Here is a 21,020-nt window from a genome sequence, read left to right as displayed (position 1 = left end):
CATCCATAATGATCGTAATGTCTGTACGGTTTTATACGACACCGGACACTTGTTAGCCTGCTACTTCCAATACTGTACACACCAATACACATCCAAAGAAATGTTTAAAAATCAGTTTGATAAACAAAATGCAGTACTGTATTTCAGACTGGTTTCTTCGTTCACGTGCTCTCAGATGGCAGGAAATACTGTCAGTGATAGTCTGAATTAAAGAAAAAAAAAATCTGGGGGAGCATACCCCCAGGCCCACCTAGAACTCGTGCCTTCGTCGCTTGTGATTTTACAGAACTCTGAGTTAAGCCCCCAGTGTCCTGAATGTCTAGCAACGGCCCTGCTGGACTCCAATCCTCGTATATATGCTTATCCTGAACATTCATACTGTGTGAACACTACTCGGTTATTTAGTTTAACAAAACACTGCAGATTAATTATGCTTGCGTTTAATACAAGCGATTTCTGTAACTAATGGCATTGTTGATGTAATATGCACGTGCTCAGACTGGAAAACTGCAGACATTACAACCTTGTTCCACCATTATTGGTTCCAGGATTTGTGAAGGAATGCTTGGGTCATACCACAGTTGCTCAATATGAACCTAAATTTTAGTAATAACCACTGTCAATGTGTAAAATCAACAGCCAAACAAGGCATACGGAAAACGGTAACATAAACCTGTGTTAAGTGAATCCACCTTTACTTTACATCAGTGCCATACAAATATTAATGAAACACACAGAGACCATCATTACTGTCAGACTGTCCATATTTATTGGTGATAAGGGAAAAACTACATAGGCCTATCCCTACTCTGTTTACGATATTAGTCGTCATCCATGACGATACTACGTAAATCCCTGTCCACACTAGCGGACAGTGACTGGCGGCCGCGAGGGAGAGGTCTGTATCAATTTGTGGCAAGTTTGACAGACAAACCAGCGGCCACTCCATGCCCATTGTTGAGTGAAATAACCAGACACTGCCCGTTTTTTTTTTTTTTTCTTTTTTAGTCCAACAAGTATTGGTCTATACAATACTATTTATCGCACACAAACTGTGTTGGCCATTCTCATACCGCACTCAGGCGCTGTCGATTACCAACTCACCGGCCACCTACTCCTCACAGTTTGGACAACATCGCAGTCTTGCCCGACAGACTCTGTCAGGTGTGGACGCAGTCCTCCGGTCACTGCCAGTTAGTGTGAATGGGAATTTAGGCTACAGGAATAATTTCCAATCACTATAAAAACAGCTGCATCTGACAAACTGTCGAGACGTGTTATTATTTGCACATTAACAAATAGTCACCATACTCATAATACAGGGTACTGAGCCACCCAGTGGAAAGTGTCGTGAATTGTTGCAAAACATGACGGTCAATTACAACACGTGGCAACGTCAATATAACGTTTCATGGTCTAACTGAAAAATGCCATATTATCCATGAAACAATGAGGTGGCCCAGTCATCACTTTGTAAATTATCCATCCAATTGTAGCTCCTGTCGTCTACCGAAGTCCATGCCCCCTACTTCATCACCCCTCACCTCTAGCTCTCATTTCGACCACTATTGTCCCCTTCCTCATGCTCTTCCCTCCTCCTGTCTCCCAGGTCCCCCACCAACACCCTGCCGCCTTTTGTGGACCTAGTGCATCCTCCTGTATGTAGTGAAATTACTTTGATTTCAGACGTCTACCATTACCAATGTCGTGTTCCCGGTTGTAAGGATGGGCGTCATGATGATTTTCTGTTCATTGATAGTTGTGGGGACCCTGACAACAATGACTTATATAAGGAACTGTTAACTGTTGCATGGTTCATGACTCGAAACTAAACTACAGTAATCATGAAATCCATGTCATTCCTGATACCTGCCATTATGTAGAGGGTGTACTGTGTGACAATTTTAAAAAAACAACCATAATAATGATATGCTATTATCCGCATATTTTCTGGCGGAACACTGCTTACATATTCTACTGCCACCAGTAACTGCGCACAGCGGGAGTGATCACTATGTTCGATTCGTCCTAGCGACTGAACGAAACCTGGTGAAGTTCCAAACCTAACAATGTTACCAGATGCCGAGGGCATCACGCCACCTCTTTCTGTTTAATATGTCCGCAACTGTACATTAATTTAGCTAATATCTCCCTATTAACTAGTATGTTATTATTATTATTATAGTGTACTGTCAAATAATTATCTTATCTATCTCTTAAAATAGCAGTGTTGTTTTATTATTTGCATTACCTTCTGTTAATCTCCACGCTTATAACACTTCGGGAGACATCTAATTTACCCAAGGGAAGACAAATGTCTATCTATCTATCTATTCATCTATTGCCAGACGCCTTAATCCAGTAAGGGGTGGCCACAAACAAATCGCATCCATGTCACCCTGTCCCCCTCCCATTTCACTGCCCTGCTCACCTCACTCACATACACTCTCCTCATTAGTCTCTCACTCTCCATCCTCTCCACATGGCCAAACCACCTCATTATGCCTCTCCTAACGCTTCCTATCACATCCACATCCGCACCACAGCGATCCTTCACTTCCTCATATGTCAATCTGTCTCTCCATGATTCCACATGCTCCTCCCGAATAACTCATTTCCACTGCTCTCACTCTTGATTTCTGTCCCTTCATCAAGGTCCAAGCTTCACATCCATGCGTTACAGTTAGTATCACAATACTGTCATGTAGTAACTTTTCACTTCCATGCTCACCTCCCTGTTTCTTCTCACTGCTTTCAAGGAACCAGCAACCTTTCTTCCTTGTTGTACACTTTCAAGCATTTTACCCTCTAAACTTCCATCCTTACCCATCACACTACCCAAGTACTTAAAGGCACTCACATTTTCCATTTCCTACTCATCCAGCCTCGCTTGACATTCACTGACTTCACCTCACTCGAAGACCATAACCTTACTCTTCCCAACATTCATCTTTAGATTCCTCTTACATACTGTCGCAAACTCATCCACCAAACCTTGCAGCTCCCATTCGTCTTCACTTAACAACACAGTATCATTCTGCAAGCAACAGTACAGAGAGTTTCCAAACACTGCCCTCTTTCATTAGGGCCGCTCCAATATCCACTGCCCTACTTGTATCTCTTTTATAACCCCATCCATATACAGATTGAACAACCATAGAGACATGACATATCCTTGCATCAATTCAACCTTTAAATAGAAAAATTCACTCAGTTCACTATCCACATGCACTGCAGCATTAGCACTCTCCTACATACTCTTCACGGCATTCAACAACTTCCCATCTACTCCATAATTATATTCTTAGTACTTTCCACAATCCTTGTCTATCCACCCTGTCATGCTTTCTCCAAATCCATGAAGGCCGCATACAACTTCTTTCCCTTCTCTAGAAACTTTTCCACTAAAGACCTAAGAATGAATATCTGATCTACATAACCTCTTTCCTTCCTAAAACCTCCCGTTCTTCTCCAACTAATTCCTCTGTCATTTCTCTAACTCTGTCAATAAGTATCCTACCATATACTTTTCCTATTACACTAAGAAGACAAATGCCCCTATGATTACCACATACTTCTTTTTCCCCTTTTCCTTTGTACAGGGGAATAATTATACCTGACTTCCAATAATCTGGGACTTTACCTTCCTCCCAGGCCAATCTGCACATCTTCCACATCCATTCTACTACTATCCCCGATGCTTCAGCATTTCGCCACACATTCCATCAATTCCTGGGGCTTTCCCCATTTAACTTTCATCACTTCCACAACTTCCACCCTAACATTCCCCAGCCACCTATACTTGCAGTACTTTCATTCTCTGTTCAACAATCAGTTAAAATGTTCTCTCCATCTACTCACTTTTTCTCCCTCCTCCACTGGTAATCTACCATTTTCATCTTTCACTCCCCAACTAACTTTTTGGCACCCTGTCCCTTTACCTTTTTCCAGAACATTTTCCTACATTCCCTTCACTTTGCACTCAAATTCCTTCCAAATTCCTCATCCACTCTCTTTGTACTCTCTCTTACTAATCTTTTCACCTCTCTCTTCCTCTCTACATACAACTCTCACTCTCTCTTCCAGCTCTCAACTTTTGCCATGACCCTGTTTATCATCCACTCATTTTATGATTTCTTCTTTTGTGCCACAGTCTCTCGTCTCTTCATTCCATCATGCTGTTCCCTGCACCCCCTTTCGTCTTCTCTTCACTCCACACACCACCTCGTATGCTGCACAGATTTCTTCCTTGAATATCTTGCACATGCCTTCCAGGTCCCCCATCTGTTCCAATTACTCCTTCACTTCCCTCTTATATTCTGCCCTTTCTTCATCCTCTTGTAACCTTTCAACCCTCCTTGTATGAGCTACTTCCTCCTGACCTTTCTTTCTTCTATTTCTCCACTTCGTTTGGACACTGATTCTGACCACCACCAAGAGGTGGTCAGAGAGTCCACTCCCCCAACCTCTATATACTCTTGCATCCTTTAAACACTTTCTCATCCTGTCATCCACACATACATAATCAATCATTGCCTTCCATTCATTCGGTTCACCATCCACCCTTCTTATCACTCGCCACATATACCTGTGGATCATTTTGTACCTGAAGAGGGTATTGGCTATCACCAACCCCCCCTGGCACAAATATCCACTAAAGCACTGCCATTCTCATCCATCTCTGCAGGCACACCCCACTCACCAACTACTCCATCCACCTTCACATTCCCTATTTCTCCATTCAAATCTCCAATCAAAAACACTCATTCTTTTCAATTTTTTCCATGCACTCTTCCTCATTTGTCCAGAATTCTTCTCTCACTCTGCTTGCACAATCTTGTGTTGGTGCATACATACACACACAATCTCCCACATCTGTAGTCCAACTTTCAATCTTGCCCATACAATCCTTGACCCAAGTGATACATACTCTCTTTTATTCTCCTTCCATCTGTTACTCACAACAATACACACTCCTTTTGCCCTGTCATTCTCACCTACTCCCGCGCAAAATACCCCATCCATACTCCCATTCTCTCACACTCTCACCTCACCATTTAGTTTCAGTTAATCCACATACATTCTCTTTCGCACCCTCAGGCACCTGGACAATCTCTCTCTCTCTTTCACCTCGTCATTCGCACCGCTTACATTCCATTTAGCTATCCGTACCATGTCCTTTGTTTGGTCCTTAGTCGTCACCTTTTGGTCAGTCCTGGTCCGAGGCTTCTTATTCGTATTTTTAGTTAATTGTTTGCCACGGAGGGGCACTAACCTTCTGCCAACTCACGTGTTGGTTGGTTATAAAGTTACCACCCAGCGTTGTAAATGCTTTCCTGGTTTACAGGAAAACATTTGGCTTGCTACTCAGCGTAGAACCCTAAAAACAGAGCAACACTACACTAAGTGGGTGGATGATGTGCGCCCCCACCTACCACTAAACGTAAGAGAGCAAATGTTTGTTGATAAGTAGTTACGAATCAGACGCTGCCAGAATGCCTTGAATTGGCAGTGGTCGCTGCCTCTGGCCAAACCTGCTGCTTCAGGAAGGGAATGCTGAGAAGACTATTTTTATGAGTACACAATTGATAATTCCTTAAGTCGCATTAAGAACGGACACTGACTTACCTCTCTCTCAATGATTTTAGGAATGACAGAGAACTGATAGACACCGAGAGGATAACACAACTCTCTCCCAATAAACTATTCCGTAGTTATATGGAGTCTTTAAAAATAATCTGAATTTGTGATGATATATCTATAGGCCTACATCTCACATCATGGTCAGGCCGGCAGCTGGACCCAAAACTACAACTTATATTTAGTCAAAGGTTATTATATTAGGACAGGTGGAACATGTACCGTAGGTATTATTTGAAAGGCTTCAGTGCTTTCATTTCAGACTGCTGGATGATTTGTGAATTTCAACTTTCAGTCGTACTTGTAACATTTTCCAAGCAGTTTGCCATCAAATAATCAACAGTGCATGGAATTTTAGCAATTCTGGTTCACGAACACCTTATTTCCTGCAAAATCTTTCGAATTTTCATTCAAAAACATTCCCGAAAATGGAAAATTGACATTTACTTAGACCTCACATTTTACAGGAAATGGGACGTTACTGAGCCTACCTAGCAGTCCATCTTCACAAAATTCATATATATATATATATATATATATATATATATATATATATATATATATATATATATATATATATATTCTGCGGTACAGTGGTAAAGTGTGCGTTTTCGTACACTGAAGAACGAGGGTTCGCGCTCCGCCAGGGTAATGAACTTTGGGAGCGTTCTTCTGGCCACGTACTGCATTGGCGGGCATAGGGGGTGCCGTGGTTGAACCAGTGTTGCATACTATAAAGTATGTTTGTACCCAGTTGGCTTGTGCGGGCCGAATACACTTGGTTCACAGACTACACACACATCCAAAGCCACTTCAACGCTACAGTTACACTTACAAGCACTTCTCACCCTACACACAATCTCTACCAGACAGCCTAAGCCACTTGGTAGAGATACATTGGCTGTATCGTCCCCACTTCGGTCGAGATAGGCCGGTCCTGCAGTAGACACTCAAACGGCTGATGAGATGAGATGATATATCGTCATCCTCATAAAGAAACTGCCTAAGTCATTTATTCTACTTTTCGGGAAATCGAGAAAAACCTGTCTCATTTTCTTAATTTTCAATGACTTAGGCAGAAACTTGAGGCCATTTTAGACCACTCACGCCCTAGACCTGACAAAGGCAACTATACCAGTAGGTGCACCACATGATAATGAACTGATATAGACAAAAATCCAGAAATCGCCGAAAAATTACTTGGGCAGTTTCTTTATGAGGGTAACTATGTATATATATATATATATATATATATATATATATATATATATATATATATATATATATATATATATATATATATATATATATATATATATATTGTTACATAGCCTATGATTTCATCATCCTTTGTGTAATTCTAACGTACAGTGTGCCGCATGTTTGATCACGAGCGTGTTCTGCCTCAGTCCCCCCTTCTACCGTTATAGTAGAGTAAGTCGTCCTTTCTGTTGTTCAGAGCAGGATTGTCAGCTCTTTGTCCCCTATGGCTTCATTTGCGCGTCCTTCTTACAAGTTGTATCAAGCTCTGCTGGCCCCTATATAATGAGCTCAGTCTCTGCATTATTGCCACTTAGATCTACTCCTCATTTTGCTCACATCTCTGTCCTCCCCTGTACAGTTTTTATTATTGTGAGTGCTCAGGAAGTCTCCAACCATCTAGCAGCTGTGTGTAATTTGAGTATAACTGTTGTTGCATTTTTTCTTGTACTGTGTAGCATAAGGTTAATTCTTAGGCCTAGTAAGGTTTTTGTAATTTATGTGGGGTTCTTGCTGTCAGCCATCATTAATAATATTTGTATCTGTAATAATATATCTTGCATTCACTGAGTATTATCTGGTATCTCATTTTAACAGGGCTGACTTTGATAAATTTACTCATGCTAATTTCGTGTTAATAGAGGCTATTGCAGTTAACCATATATTTAACCTGTTTTTTGCCATTACATTATCCTTATGAGTCCTGAATGTTTTGTTGTTAGTTTGAGCATTAAACTTTAACTTGTAATTTTACCTAACTCTTTTATTTTGAACCTGGACGTTTACGGGACAGTAGTGATTATTAATATTCTCACTTAAAGTGTACATTATCTTTCTCTGTTCCGTAACAAAATATATATATATATATATATATATATATATATATATATATATATATATATATATATCCATCATCCAAACCTACATTGCCCCATGAGGAGCGTAGGAGCCCGGGGCTAGGCAGTTGGTCCCGACATTTAAGATGAGAGTGACCAGCCTCACTCATCCCTGAGTGGCATTACATGAGCAATCAACCCCAACCACTCCTTGGATATAAACCTTCGCTGGCTCAATCCAATTGGAGCGCAATAACTACCCACTAAACCACCAAGCGCCAAAATTTGGTTATATGGTTACCACCCAGCGTAGTAAATGGTTTCCTGGTGCACAGGAAACCATTTGGCTTGTCACTCAGTGTAGAGTCACCCACAGGCTGAAGGAAGTGGAAAGAATGAAGGAAAGAAAGACAGAAGAGAATGGACGGAAAGAAGGATGGAGAGGAAAGGGCAGACACCCGAGAGCAGCACTACATCGAGTGAGTGGATATATATATATATATATATATATATATATATATATATATATATATATATATATATATATATATATATATATATGGAGCCTCTGTGGTACAGTGGTAAAGTGTGCATTTTCGTACACTGAAGAACGAGGTTTCGCGCCTCGCAAGGATAATAAACTTTGGGAGCGTTCTTCTGGTCACGTACTGCTTGGCGGACATAAGGGGTGCTGTGGTTGAACCAGTGTTGCATATTCAGGGGCGCACCCAAGAGTTTTCGAAGGGGGGGCCCGTAGTGACGTGAGGTCAGGTAATCCGATAATTACCGGGAGGTCACATGCAGGTATAGAGTCAGGGAGCTGCTGGCTCAGGTGTTACTCTTTGTTTGTGCTTGCCAGTTATTCATGTTTTCCTGTTATCGAAATAAATATATATAAATTTTTAAAGGACCCAGAGACCTAAGGGGGGGGCCCGGATCCGGAGGCCTCCTCCCTGGGTGCGCCCCTGTGCATACTATAAAGTATGCTTGCACCTGGTCAGCTTGCGCGGGCCTATTACACTTGGTTCACAGACTACACACACTTCCAAAGCCACTCCAACACTACAGTTACACTTACAAGCACTTCTCACCCTACATACAATCTCTACCAGACAGCCTAAGCCACTTGGTAAAGATACATTGGCTATATCGTCCCCACTTCGGTCGGGATAGGCCGGTCCTGCAGTAGACACTAAAACGGCTGATGAGATGATATATATATATATATATATATATATATATATATATATATATATATATATATATATATAGAGAGAGAGAGAGAGAGAGAGAGAGAGAGAGAGAGAGAGCCTCTGTGGTACAGTGGGAGAGTGTGCGTTTCGTACACGGGTGAACCAGGGTTCGCGGCCCGCCAGGGTAATAAACTTTGGGAGTGTTCATCCGGCCACGTACTGCATTGGCGGACACAAGGGGTGCTGTGTTTGAACCAGTGTCGCTTACTATAAAGTATGCTTGCACCCAGTCGGCTTGCTCGAGCCGATTACACTTGGTTCACAGACTACACACACATCCAATGCCACTCGAACACTACAATTACACTTACAAGCACTTCACACCCTACATACAATCTCTACCAGACAGCCTAAGCCACTTGGTAGAGATACATTGGCTGTATCGTCCCGACTTCGGTCGGGATAGGCCGGTCCTGCAGTGGATACTCAAACTGCTGCTGCTGCTGCTGATATATACAGTATATATATATATATATATATATATATATATATATATATATATATATATATATATATATATATATATATAGGAGAAGGTGGCAGAATCGGTAGAGACGCGGCCTGCACTCCTAATGGACCCAGGTTCGGATCATGGCTGGGGCAGGGAACAGTTTAAGGATCTGAATGTTATAAAAAGCAGACTTTTCTTATGTACCAGATATCCCGCCGACATGTCAAAAAAGTACCCCCGCTAAAACTAATACACCATCTGAATGTTATAAAACGCAGACTTTTCTTATCTACTGTGCCAGACGACCCTCCGACATGTCCTTAAAGTACCCCCACTAATACTAGTACACCAGTCCTGTATGAGACCCTTAGCGTGTATTCAATATGGATGGTGGGTGTATGCACCGAAGTGGTGACATGTGGAGATGTAGGAGGACTACTGGGACTGGGAATAGGCCCTGAAGCCTTTCATATATATATATATATATATATATATATATATATATATATATATATATATATATATATGCTATTTAGGTTATTTTTATAATATCCACGCTATTCTGATGACGTGTTTATTCTACTATTATTACTACCAGGCAGTTACTTTCAGTTTGCCTGGGAACTTTTGGACTGATTAGGTCAAATCAAATCTTCAATAACTTTTTTCTTTTACTGTTTGGAGATTGTCCTGAAGTCTGCTCGAAGCAGGAATTGGTGGGGGCTGTATGTTTTTACTTAACACTGAGGTCTCTCAGATGCTGAACAGAACCGTTTACCAGCAGCAAACATTTTGTTTTTAATCATCGTAATGTACTCTTCCAATGAATGATTCTTTTCTTGGGACATTTTCCCGCAACATATTTTCTTGTTTTATTCCGTCTATAGTACTACCTCTGTTTCGCTCCCTCTTCTTTACACCCTCTACCTTACTCCCTGTCATACTCCCTCTGCCTCATTCCTTCTGCCTTACACCCTATTTCTTACCTCACCTACCTTACGCCTCCTACCATACAGCCTCTTCTTTACTGCATTTGCCTTACACCCACTGCCTTACTCTGTCTTACTCCCTCTGCATCAATCCCTTTTCCTTATACCTTCTGCAGTACAACTTCTGCCTTACACCCCCTACTTTACACACTCTGCCTAACTACCCTCTCTGCCATGCACCGTATGCCTTACTCCCCCTCCTTTACACCATATCCCTCACCCCCTTTGTCCTGCTCCCTATTCTTTCCAGTGCTTTACTCCCTCTGGCTTTCGCTATCATATTGCTCCCGCCCTACTCCTTCCGCCTAACTACCTCTGTCTTTAATCCTCTGTCATACTCCCCGTGCCTTGCTCCCTCTGCCTTCCTCGGCCCTACACCATCTGCTTCCCTCTGCCTTTATCTGATACTCTTCAAGTCTCTCTCACTCTGACTCTCGGTACCTTACACTCTTTGTTTATTCTTACATACCTCCCCCCTCACTCTGCCGGTCTGCCTACCTCACTCTACCTTCCTTGTAACATCACTGTGTCTGCTGTCTGCCCTTCTCCTCTGTCGAATTCACCAGTTTGTCCCAATTTTTCTTCCTCAACCATTTTCTTCAAGTCCTTTTCACTTGTCTAACCTCGCCTGCCTCGAGCCCGTGCCTCATTCTGCCTTATATTCCCTGCTCTCAACCCTTCCGCTTCCTATCCCTGTCTACGGTCCATAATATTTACGTATCTTTTTATTCCCTTCACTTCAACTTCGTTTTTTTTATATATATATTTGCTACTACCAAATGATTTTATTCAGAGTGGGAGAACCTCAGCAGTGAAGAGGATACAAAAACGCTATTGTATATCCGGGAAGACTATTCCCTTTTCAGGCTGGAGGTTTGGTTTTTTTTTGCCCTTAAATGGGCAGGGGGTGCTAAGAATCTCACGGTTGCCTCAATTACAATCTAATTCCTTTGTTAATGCAAAAAATACAATTAAAATTGGTAACTGGAATGTGAGAACGCTAAATCATGACGGTAAAATCGATTAGTTAGTGAAGGTTTTTCAAAATTACGGACTTGATATTTGTGCTCTGACAGAAACTAGATTAACTGGAGTCGATAAATTGGATTTGGAGGATGGTATATGTTTATTGATATCTGGCCGACAGGACGGAATGCATTATCAGGGAGTAGGATTGTTGCTGGGTTGTAAGGCAAATAAGGCTTTATGTGAGTGGGATCCTATAGATGAGCGATTGCTATACGCACGGTTTAAATCAAATCATGGCAACATCAGTCTGTTTGTGTGTTATGCACCTACTAATGATGCACTCGATGAAAGGAAAGACACATTTTATGAAAAGTTGCAAGAAGGAGTAGGAAGGGTACCTAGACATGATGTTTTGATCTGCGTTGGAGACTTTAATGCAGTAATGGGCTGTTCAAATGAGGGATTTGAGGCATGTATGGGTAAGATGGGAATTGGTAGTAGGATGAGTGAAAACGGAGTGAGGTTTGGAAGCTTCTGTCTAGCAAATGACTTAGTCATCGGGGGCACACTCTTTCAGCATTGCAATATACACAAGACAACTTGGGTGTCGCCGTGTGGAAAATATAAAAATCAGATTGATCACATCGCTATCAGTAGGAGGCATAGAAGTTCTCTGCTAGATGTTCATGTTAAACGGGGAGCGGATATTGGTAGTGATCATCAACTCAGCATTGCAAAAATAAGGTTTAAACTTAAAAATCAGAAGAAGGAAAAATCTGGTGTTGGTAGATACGATATTGTTAAGCTTAGAAGGGAAGGAGAAGAAAAGGAGGAATTCAGATTAGAATGCAGAAATAGGTTTTTGGTGTTGGAAACGTTGGAAGAGGGGGAGAGAAGTGTAGATGAGATGTGGGAGGATGTGAACAAAGTTTTGCATGAGACTGCTGAATGTACGATTGGAAGGAGTCATAGATTCAGGAGAAAGAAATGGATATCAGAGGAAACGTGGGATATGATAAAAAGAGAGAGTGAGGCTAAATTGAGGAGTGAGATGCAATGCGTTGATGAACGAGAGATTGAATTAGCAAGAGCTGCGTACTGGAGTTTGAATTCAGAAGTAAGAAGGTTAGCTAGGAGAGATAAAAGAAGATGTGTGGATGAAAAGGTTGCAGAGACTGAAATCTTAATAAACAAAAATGATGGACAGAGTCAAAGAATAGCATATGAATCGATTAGAGAACTGAGTGGTAATGCAGGTAAACGCAAGGAAATACCAATTAGAGACAGGGAAGGAAATTTATTAACCAAAGATGGAGATATTAAAAATAGATGGAAAGAGCATTTTGAGACAGTTCTTAATAGACCAATACCACCAGAAGAGGATATACCGTCTGCTCAGGAAGATTTAAATATAGAAACAGGAGAGTTGAGGCTTGCAGAAGTGGAGAAAGCAGTAAAACAGTTAAAGAATAATAAGGCACCAGGGGAGGATGGTTTATTTCCGGAAATGTTTAAAGTTGAGGGGGATAGATTAATAATGATCTTGACCAAGCTATTCAATAAGATATGGGTGACGGGGTTACTACCATCAGTTTGGAAGAATGGTGTAATTGTTAAAGTTCCGAAGAAGGGAGACCTGAGTGAATGTGGTAATTGGAGGGGAATCTCTTTGTCACCGATAGCTTTGAAAGTTTTCAGTAGAGTGTTGTTAAATAGGTTGGAGCCGGTGGTTGAGGGTATTCTGAGGGATGAACAGGCTGGTTTTGGAAAGGGACGTGGTTGCAATGATCAAATCTTTATAGTTAGGCATTTAATGCAGCAAGTTAATGAAATGAGAGTACCGTTAAGTCTTTGTTTTGTTGATTTTGAAAAGGCTTTTGATAGTGTTTCGAGAGAGACAATGGGGAAGATCATGAGACATTATGGAATACCAGAGGAGTTTGTGAGGGTCATTATGAACATGCATGAGGACACATTTTGTAAAGTGATGGTTGATGGTTGTCTGAGTGATTCGTTTGAAGTCAAGTCCGGAGTAATTCAAGGTGGTGTTCTATCGCCTTTACTATTTATATTGGTCATTGATTACATTATGAAACGCGTTGGAACAGAAACCGGTGCAGGTATACTTTGGGGAGAGAACAGGAAACTTTGGATTTAGATTATGCAGATGATATAGTTTTGATTTGTGATGGGCCAGAAGAGATGCAGAGAGTGTTGGACTGTTTGGTGAGTGAAGGTCGCAAGGTGGGTTTGGTTATTAATTGTGGAAAAACTGAAATAATCAATATGAATATGGAAGATGCGCAGGAATGTGTAATTGGAGGTATGGTTGTAAAGCAAGTTGATAGGTTTAAATATTTAGGTACTTATTTAGCCAAGGATGGTTCTTTGAACTTTGAATTCGAGGAAAGGTTAAAGAAGGCTAATCAGGCAATGGGAATGCTTAAAAATATTTGGAATAATAACAATTTTTCTGTGCATACAAAAATCAAACTTTATAAGGTAATGGTTAGGAGTATTTTAATTTATGGACACGAGTCTTGGTACAGCACAGTGACTATGGAAAATAAATTCTTGGTGTTTGAAAACAAAGCACTTAGAAGAATATTAGGAGTTAAGTGGTGGGAAAGGATACCAAATAGTAGAATTAGAGAAATAACGGAAGTGCAGCCGGTCGATGAATATGTTAGGTTCTCACGATGGAAGTGGCTAGGACATGTGTATAGGAGACAGGCAATAGTACGAGGTACACCAGGGTGGGTGGCACTTGGTAGGAGAGGTAGAGGAAGGCCAAAAGAGACGTGGGTGAGGACAATGAGACGGGAAGCTGGAGATGAGTGTTGGGGAGATCTTGAGGAGTTAGCACAAGATAGGATGTGGTGGTGTGAGTTCATCGAGGCCCTATGCATCCCCGAGGGTGCCACAGGAAATGATTGATTGATTGATTGATATCTGCCCACTCTCTGGTTCAAATAGCCTTTTCCTAAGTTAAGCCATCTGGAAGGAGAAAAAAACAATTGATAATTTAGTCACTGAATCGATGGTGTTAATGGGGGAGGAAGAATCAAATTCCAGAAAGACTCCAGAGTTGGCCATGGCAAAGAATATGGAACTAAACCATTCCAAAATGACATCTATTTACTTCGAGTCGCCTGGAACAAACCACTCCCCTCACCGATGTCAACTTAGTCTCTTGAATACGGTGACGTCTTTTTTGTTATGTTTTGGTACTTTTAATCGAACTCATAAAACAAAGGAAAGGCCTTCCAATTGAAGGGGTTAGTGAAAGCCGTATCTAACCACACCTTTTCGAGAAATCAATCCTAAAACATAATGAAGTAATCTGAATACACCAAGAATATAAATAGTGTGGGGGCCAATGTATCATAGTTTGGTGTCCGTGGTTTTTGCTTCTTAATTTTTGGAGATTGCTATATCTCTATGCTTTGGGTTCTTAGAAAGTCAAATAACATGTCTCCATTTTTTTCTTTTTGTTTTAGTGACATTAATAGTAGGTCAAAAGAAGAAAAGTGTTTGGCTTCAATTTTGCCATTTTCGCAAGCAGCGCCTTGGGGTTTGATGACACAGACATACAATAAACTAGCATGCAACAGGTGTTCAGCTACATAATATGATATTGTGAAGTATTATAGGCTAATAACTTCTAATCTTTCAGAAAATCATGCCAGTAAACCTTCTTATTACATATACCTGTCTTGCAAATGTAAAATGCTAAAATCTGTACACTGAGAACAAGCATCATCATTAGTTCATTCACTGTAATTATTTTCAGTAATTGTTCCACGGGCCAGTGCTGAGGAAATTATCTGCTTACTTTGTATGCCATTGCTAGGGACAGGTTCTTCCTGACAGCACCAGAGCTAAGTAGGCTTGCTGAAGAAGCACGCCAGATGGCTGGCTCACCAACAGCTGCACGAAACAGATCCATGGCTGTCTTGACAAGGCAGGAAGAGAATGTTTTTCGATTGAAGGATGTGAACACCTCATTCTTGAATCCTATGACATATGACATACAAAGATTGTAATGCCCCTCCACATGCAGAAAGATATCTGCAGCCTAGAAGAGATTGGTCAGCTGAAGTATGTTGCTTTCGTGGAAGAACGTTTAACAAAAATGATGTCAATATCTAGGCCAGAATGAACAAGATTCAACTGAAGATGTGGAAGAGTGCAAGGAAAGTGGTGAAGCACAAGCTGGCTGACCAGGTAGTGGACCTGAACGATGACAGGACACTGTTTGCTAGCATGCTGATTGTTGCTCAGTCACGGTCAGAGATCAACCTGAAAGAAGCCATTGGCCTGTATGAGTTCACCGCCTAACCACGTACCCTCTTCACTGTGACTGGTGACCTTCTGCCATGCACAGACAAGAGCAAGCTCATGATCTCCCATATTCACTGAAGGAGGCCACACGGGAGAGATGTCAAGGTGGAAAGCTCCCAGCTACTTACCATGTGGAAGACAACACACCAGTAGGGAAGGTGTCAGCTAAACAGTTTTTATCAAGTACCAGCACCAAAGATGAGCTGACTGCCTACTTCGCCAAGAAAGCCTACCAACACTTTCAGGGAAAATCCAAAATTTTCATTGCCAGTTCAAGGCAAGATGTCCACTCAAACTGCATGTGCATGGATGTACAATATCCCCACAGCTCACAAGAAGAGGCTGACACGTGGATAATTCTGCACAGCCTGGATGCTGTTTGAAGAGGGGCAACACAACTCTGCATTTATTCCCCTGACACTGATATTTTTGTTCTTGCAATTCGACAGTACCATCAACTATGCAAGGACACCTACTTCATCACTGGTGTGGGAAACAAGAAACGAATGATCTCACTTGGACAAGTAGTGCATGCACTTGGAAGGGGATGGCTGCAGGCTTACCAGGGTTCCATGCCTTCTCTGGAGTTAACCAGACAGGCCACTTTGCAGGCCACTTTGTTGGAAAACACTAAACAGGTGTCAAGTGGAGGTAGTATCTGCATTTGTTGCTCTAAGAACTACAGAAAAGCTGAGTCCTGACACAGAAAAAACATTGAAGCTTTTGTTTGCCAACTGTATAAGCCTGTAACCATTCTGGTAGACGTCACTGATCTCAGGTGGAGATTACTCACCAAAAAACTGCTGGAAGGCCAGAATCTGCCACCAACACAGGGAGCTTTACATGATGCCTTGGCTCGTGCACATTTCCAGGCATTGATATGGGATCAAGATCACATACCTAACCCACAGTTACCACCACCAACAGGGTATGGATGGGAGGCAGAGGACGGTCGACTGGTACCAGTTACAACACGAGATTCCCAAGCCCCTGCCACCATTACACTCCTAGTCAAATGCGGTTGCAAGTAGACCAGTTGCACGTCACACTGTTCCTGCAGGTCTATGAATCTCAATTGCTCAGAGATGTGCCTGTGTGGAGCGGATGAAGAGGTGTGTGGAAATGATAGCCAGGGGCATCTGGTGGGGATTGATGATGAGGATGATGGAGATTCTTACACATGAATATGGTTACTGAAACTCTCTTTCGCGGAAGATGATGGGAATATTTCGGTGCCATCAACCTAATTTCATTAGTGATTCCTTTTGTGTGTGTTATTTTTTGGTCTTCATTTTATCATATTGATTATTTTGGTAGGTCTGAATACATGATGGTAGGCCTACTGGCCTGTTAACACAGCATGTTTCAAGGCCAGAAATAAAATGACTAGAGTTTTTTTTTTCTTATCTTTAATAGTAAAATCAAACTATCTTGTTCCATTTTTAACAGTTTTTCAAAATAAATCATACAAAAAATGTTTAAAGATATCCGTAAAATATTAAGAAACATAATCACACATGAAAAGAGGACTTTCTGTTAAGTATATTTAACAAAATTAGTCATCCTGGCATTACAAGCGAATTTTATGGTGCTAATTTGGTACAAAATGTCAAATTTGAGAAAGAGGTATGAGAATCTAGTCAGAAAAAATGAAGACATAATTTTTCTCAAAGCTCAATCACCCCAGCAGACAGTCCAACCATTCTCCTAAAATTAACATTTCAAAACTACAGAAATACATTGGCCCCCCACACTAAAAACGGCAAACAACAGAAAAAGATAATTTTTTCCAGTCCTTCTTAGCCTAGCAATGGCATGTTTCAGAACACTGGCTACCTGTGCAAATGAGCGACTGTCTCAATGTCCTACCCACTTTTTCATCTTGGTTAACCTTTTAAAGCAGGTGACGTCTGTTTTCATATACTGTCTCCATCACCGGGTAATATAAGTAACTTTTGGAAAGACATTTTGAATTAGGCAAGCGAGATAGAACCCTCAACAACCGATTAAAGGAGAAAGGTCACTTCTAAGCTTAATCAGTAATCTGGTGAAAGTAAGGAGATAATTACAGTGTATATCGCTGGAGGAAAGGTGTTAATACAGATATCTCTGCTGTGCCTGTCTTTTACTCGAATCCTCGCACCTTCAGGCTCCACCTTTCTCGCCTCCCTGTCACTATTAAATCTTTCAAGTAGACTAGGTATTCTGATTAAATTTTTACTGCTGCCATCATTTTATTCAGTTAGGAAGAACCCGTCAATAACGACGTGAATGAATGCCTTATCCAAATCCTGCATTTATAAAATTCTAAGTAGAATAGAATAATCTAAACATAACGCATTAAGAAAAAAGTAAACAGGACGCCATCTGCCCTCCGGGTTTGAAAGCTATGTGAAGTGCCAGCATAACTGCGAATGGGTAAATGATTGCGGCGAGTGTGTGTATGCACGACGTGACACATTTGTTCTGTTGCACTACCAGACAGCTTTTGTTCGGCATAGAAAACTCTTGAGGGTAAAGGGGGTTAGTTAGCGCTGCATCTAACCCTTCATTTTCGAGAAGACTCTAAAACTGAGCAGAATTGGTGGCATATAGCAAAAAATAGACTAGATACTGCTCCCTCTTACACAAAGGCTGCTGTTCAGAGGCGGCTTTTGTGAGCAATGTCCTCTCGGCCCTTCATATTTTGCAGTCTACATACTATCAGTCTCTTCTCTTCCATTTCCTTTCTCCTGCAAAGAATTTCCCTCTTTCGTCTCCTTCTTTCTCGTCCTCGGTCCTTTATCTTCAATCCCCATCTCGATTTCTTTTCTTCGTCTTTTACGGGTTCCGACAAAGCGCTTTTGTCCTCCGAATACATCTCTCTCTCTCTCTCTCTCTCTCTCTCTCTCTCTCTCTCTCTCTCTCTCTCTCTCTCTCTCTCTCTCAATATCCCCATGTAGTTTTTCCGACAGTTTTTCACTCGGGTTTCTTCATGATACATCTCAGCCTCCTTAACATCCACATACTCCCATCATCTGTCACTTACCACTTCTCTAGTCCTCATCATTCTCACACATTCTTTAGTACCATCTCATTCTCATGTTTTAATTTTCCTTTTACCCTCTCTCATCGCGTCTCCCGTACAACTTCTTTCCCGTCATGTCTCCCTCTCGTCTCATTCACCATTTATCTTTCATTATCTCTGGCTGCCTTTCATATTGTTTTCCATGTCAGGCAAAAAGACATATAATAGTTATGTTCGTATTTAAAAGGGTTGGTTTTCCTCGTACTGAATGATGCTAACCTTGCTATCATTGTGTTGTTAGGTTCATGTTAATTATGGCTCAGTACGGAATGTCCGCACTCTTACCAGGCATACTGTAGTTTCTGCTCACCCGCTCATCCCACGTCTCACTGGGAAAAAAAAAAAAAAAAAAAAAAAGTCGCAGCCAGAGTTTCACAACGAACATTGAACTGCTGCTGGGAGTTTGGGGCTCATGTGGTCCAGCAAACTTCGATCTGCCAAGTTAACCTGCACAGGCATCGTTCGGCTTCAGACCATGACTACGACTTCACTCCAGCCTGAGAGACGATTGGAATGGGAGAAAAACGTATATGGCTCACCTGTGTATGTCCAGCTAATTTACTTGGCATCAGGATATCATTTAAAATCATTACACTGGAAGGCAAAATAATGGGAACAGCCATGCATTATTAGAGAAAAGGCAAAGGTAATCATGAAATAGTATTACTGATGGAATGTAAGCTGCACTGTGTGCTGTGTAATGACAAGGTTACAAAAGCACATGGGAACGGAAAAGTGATTGCAAGCTTTACCACAATCAGTAGACTACCGTATACTTTTAACAGCATGAATTAATATGATACATACGTATCGAATATAAGAAGCACCATTAAAATGTAAACATAATGAATCAATGACTAAGCCAATAGGACAGAAAAGGATAGAAAGAAGTTTGGAAGACGCTTGAGTTTTGGGCATGATTTTAAGCAGAGGTAGATTCGTTTTACTTTTTTTTTTTAAATACTCGGCATATCATGTATTATCATCAGTGTATGTCAATAAGTTATGAAGAATAATCAAGCATTGCCATTGTTCAGGGTGTCCTGTAAGGCTGGAATGTTAAGGAAAATAAAAAAAAAATAATATCTTACAAGACAATACCAGCCTCAACAGATTCTGTATATTATATTCTGCGTATCCAGACGATTTGACTGGCTAAGATGACACTTTTCAACTGGTGTGTTAAGAATAACCTTCTTTTAGCTACCCGACCCAACTGAAGCCCACTCTTAAGCTGGATAAAATCCTTTGAAAGACGAAAGTCTTGTTACAAAGGATGTGTAAGCTGAAGTAATCATGATAATTAGTTTGCCTTGAATATGTATCCCTTTCAGCAATTTGCACTAGAATACTAGACTTACAGAACAGCCACCAGTTCTTGAAAGCAATAGCTATTATGTACACTGCATTACTGTAACACGATTAACTTTAGTATTCATCCTGATATCAGTAAACAACATAAATATCCGTGATCATTGAAAGACAACACCCTACAGACTCATGGCCTCACAGCGTCTCAGGAGGCCGGCTTTTTGCACGGCAACAAAATTGCTGAGGAATAATGAGGGAGCCCTAATTTGTTAGTAGCCTTTTTCCTGCTTGTTGGGTCTGAAAATTTTACTTCACCAGAATTGCTGGATTGAGGCGGAAGAAAATTAAGACAGGAAAAAAAAAAAAAAAAAGATTACTGCCTGTAACATGTAAGCAATGCCTTAAACTGTCAACATTATCATCATCAACAGCAGTCTGAAGACTATCCATTACAGAACGGAAACCTCTCCCAATCGTCTGTTTATCTGTTCATTCTAGTTCATAAAATTCAGCAAATTTAGTTTCTCCACCTTGATCTGTGTGTCACTCTTTCTTTTTCTCCATCTCTGGGCTGCCAGGATCTTAAACTGGTTATCCATTTGCTCCCATTTTAACGAAAGACGTAAATGTCTAAACATTTCTGCTTTTCCACTGCGTTGAACTGAACATACCTATATTTACGTTTGTTCTCCATTCCAACACCCATGCTTTAAAGTAGAAACAGGTTATGCGGTTGCACCTAATTATCTGTCATTCGATCCTTCTTTCTGCCTGCCTCTCTTCCTGTTTGATAGCAAGGTTATTTTTAAAATACGGTTGAATGGAATCGCATCAAATTTGGCATAACGCTTGAGCGTATCAAAAGGATGCATGATTGATAGTTGACCGACAATGGTAGTT

This window comes from Coenobita brevimanus, chromosome 55 (assembly GCF_032717465.1).
Source record: "Coenobita brevimanus isolate Jiangsu-jjx chromosome 55, ASM3271746v2, whole genome shotgun sequence".
In the NCBI taxonomy this organism is placed as follows: Eukaryota; Metazoa; Arthropoda; class Malacostraca; order Decapoda; family Coenobitidae; genus Coenobita; species Coenobita brevimanus.
Note: the sequence above shows the minus strand (reverse complement) of the source record.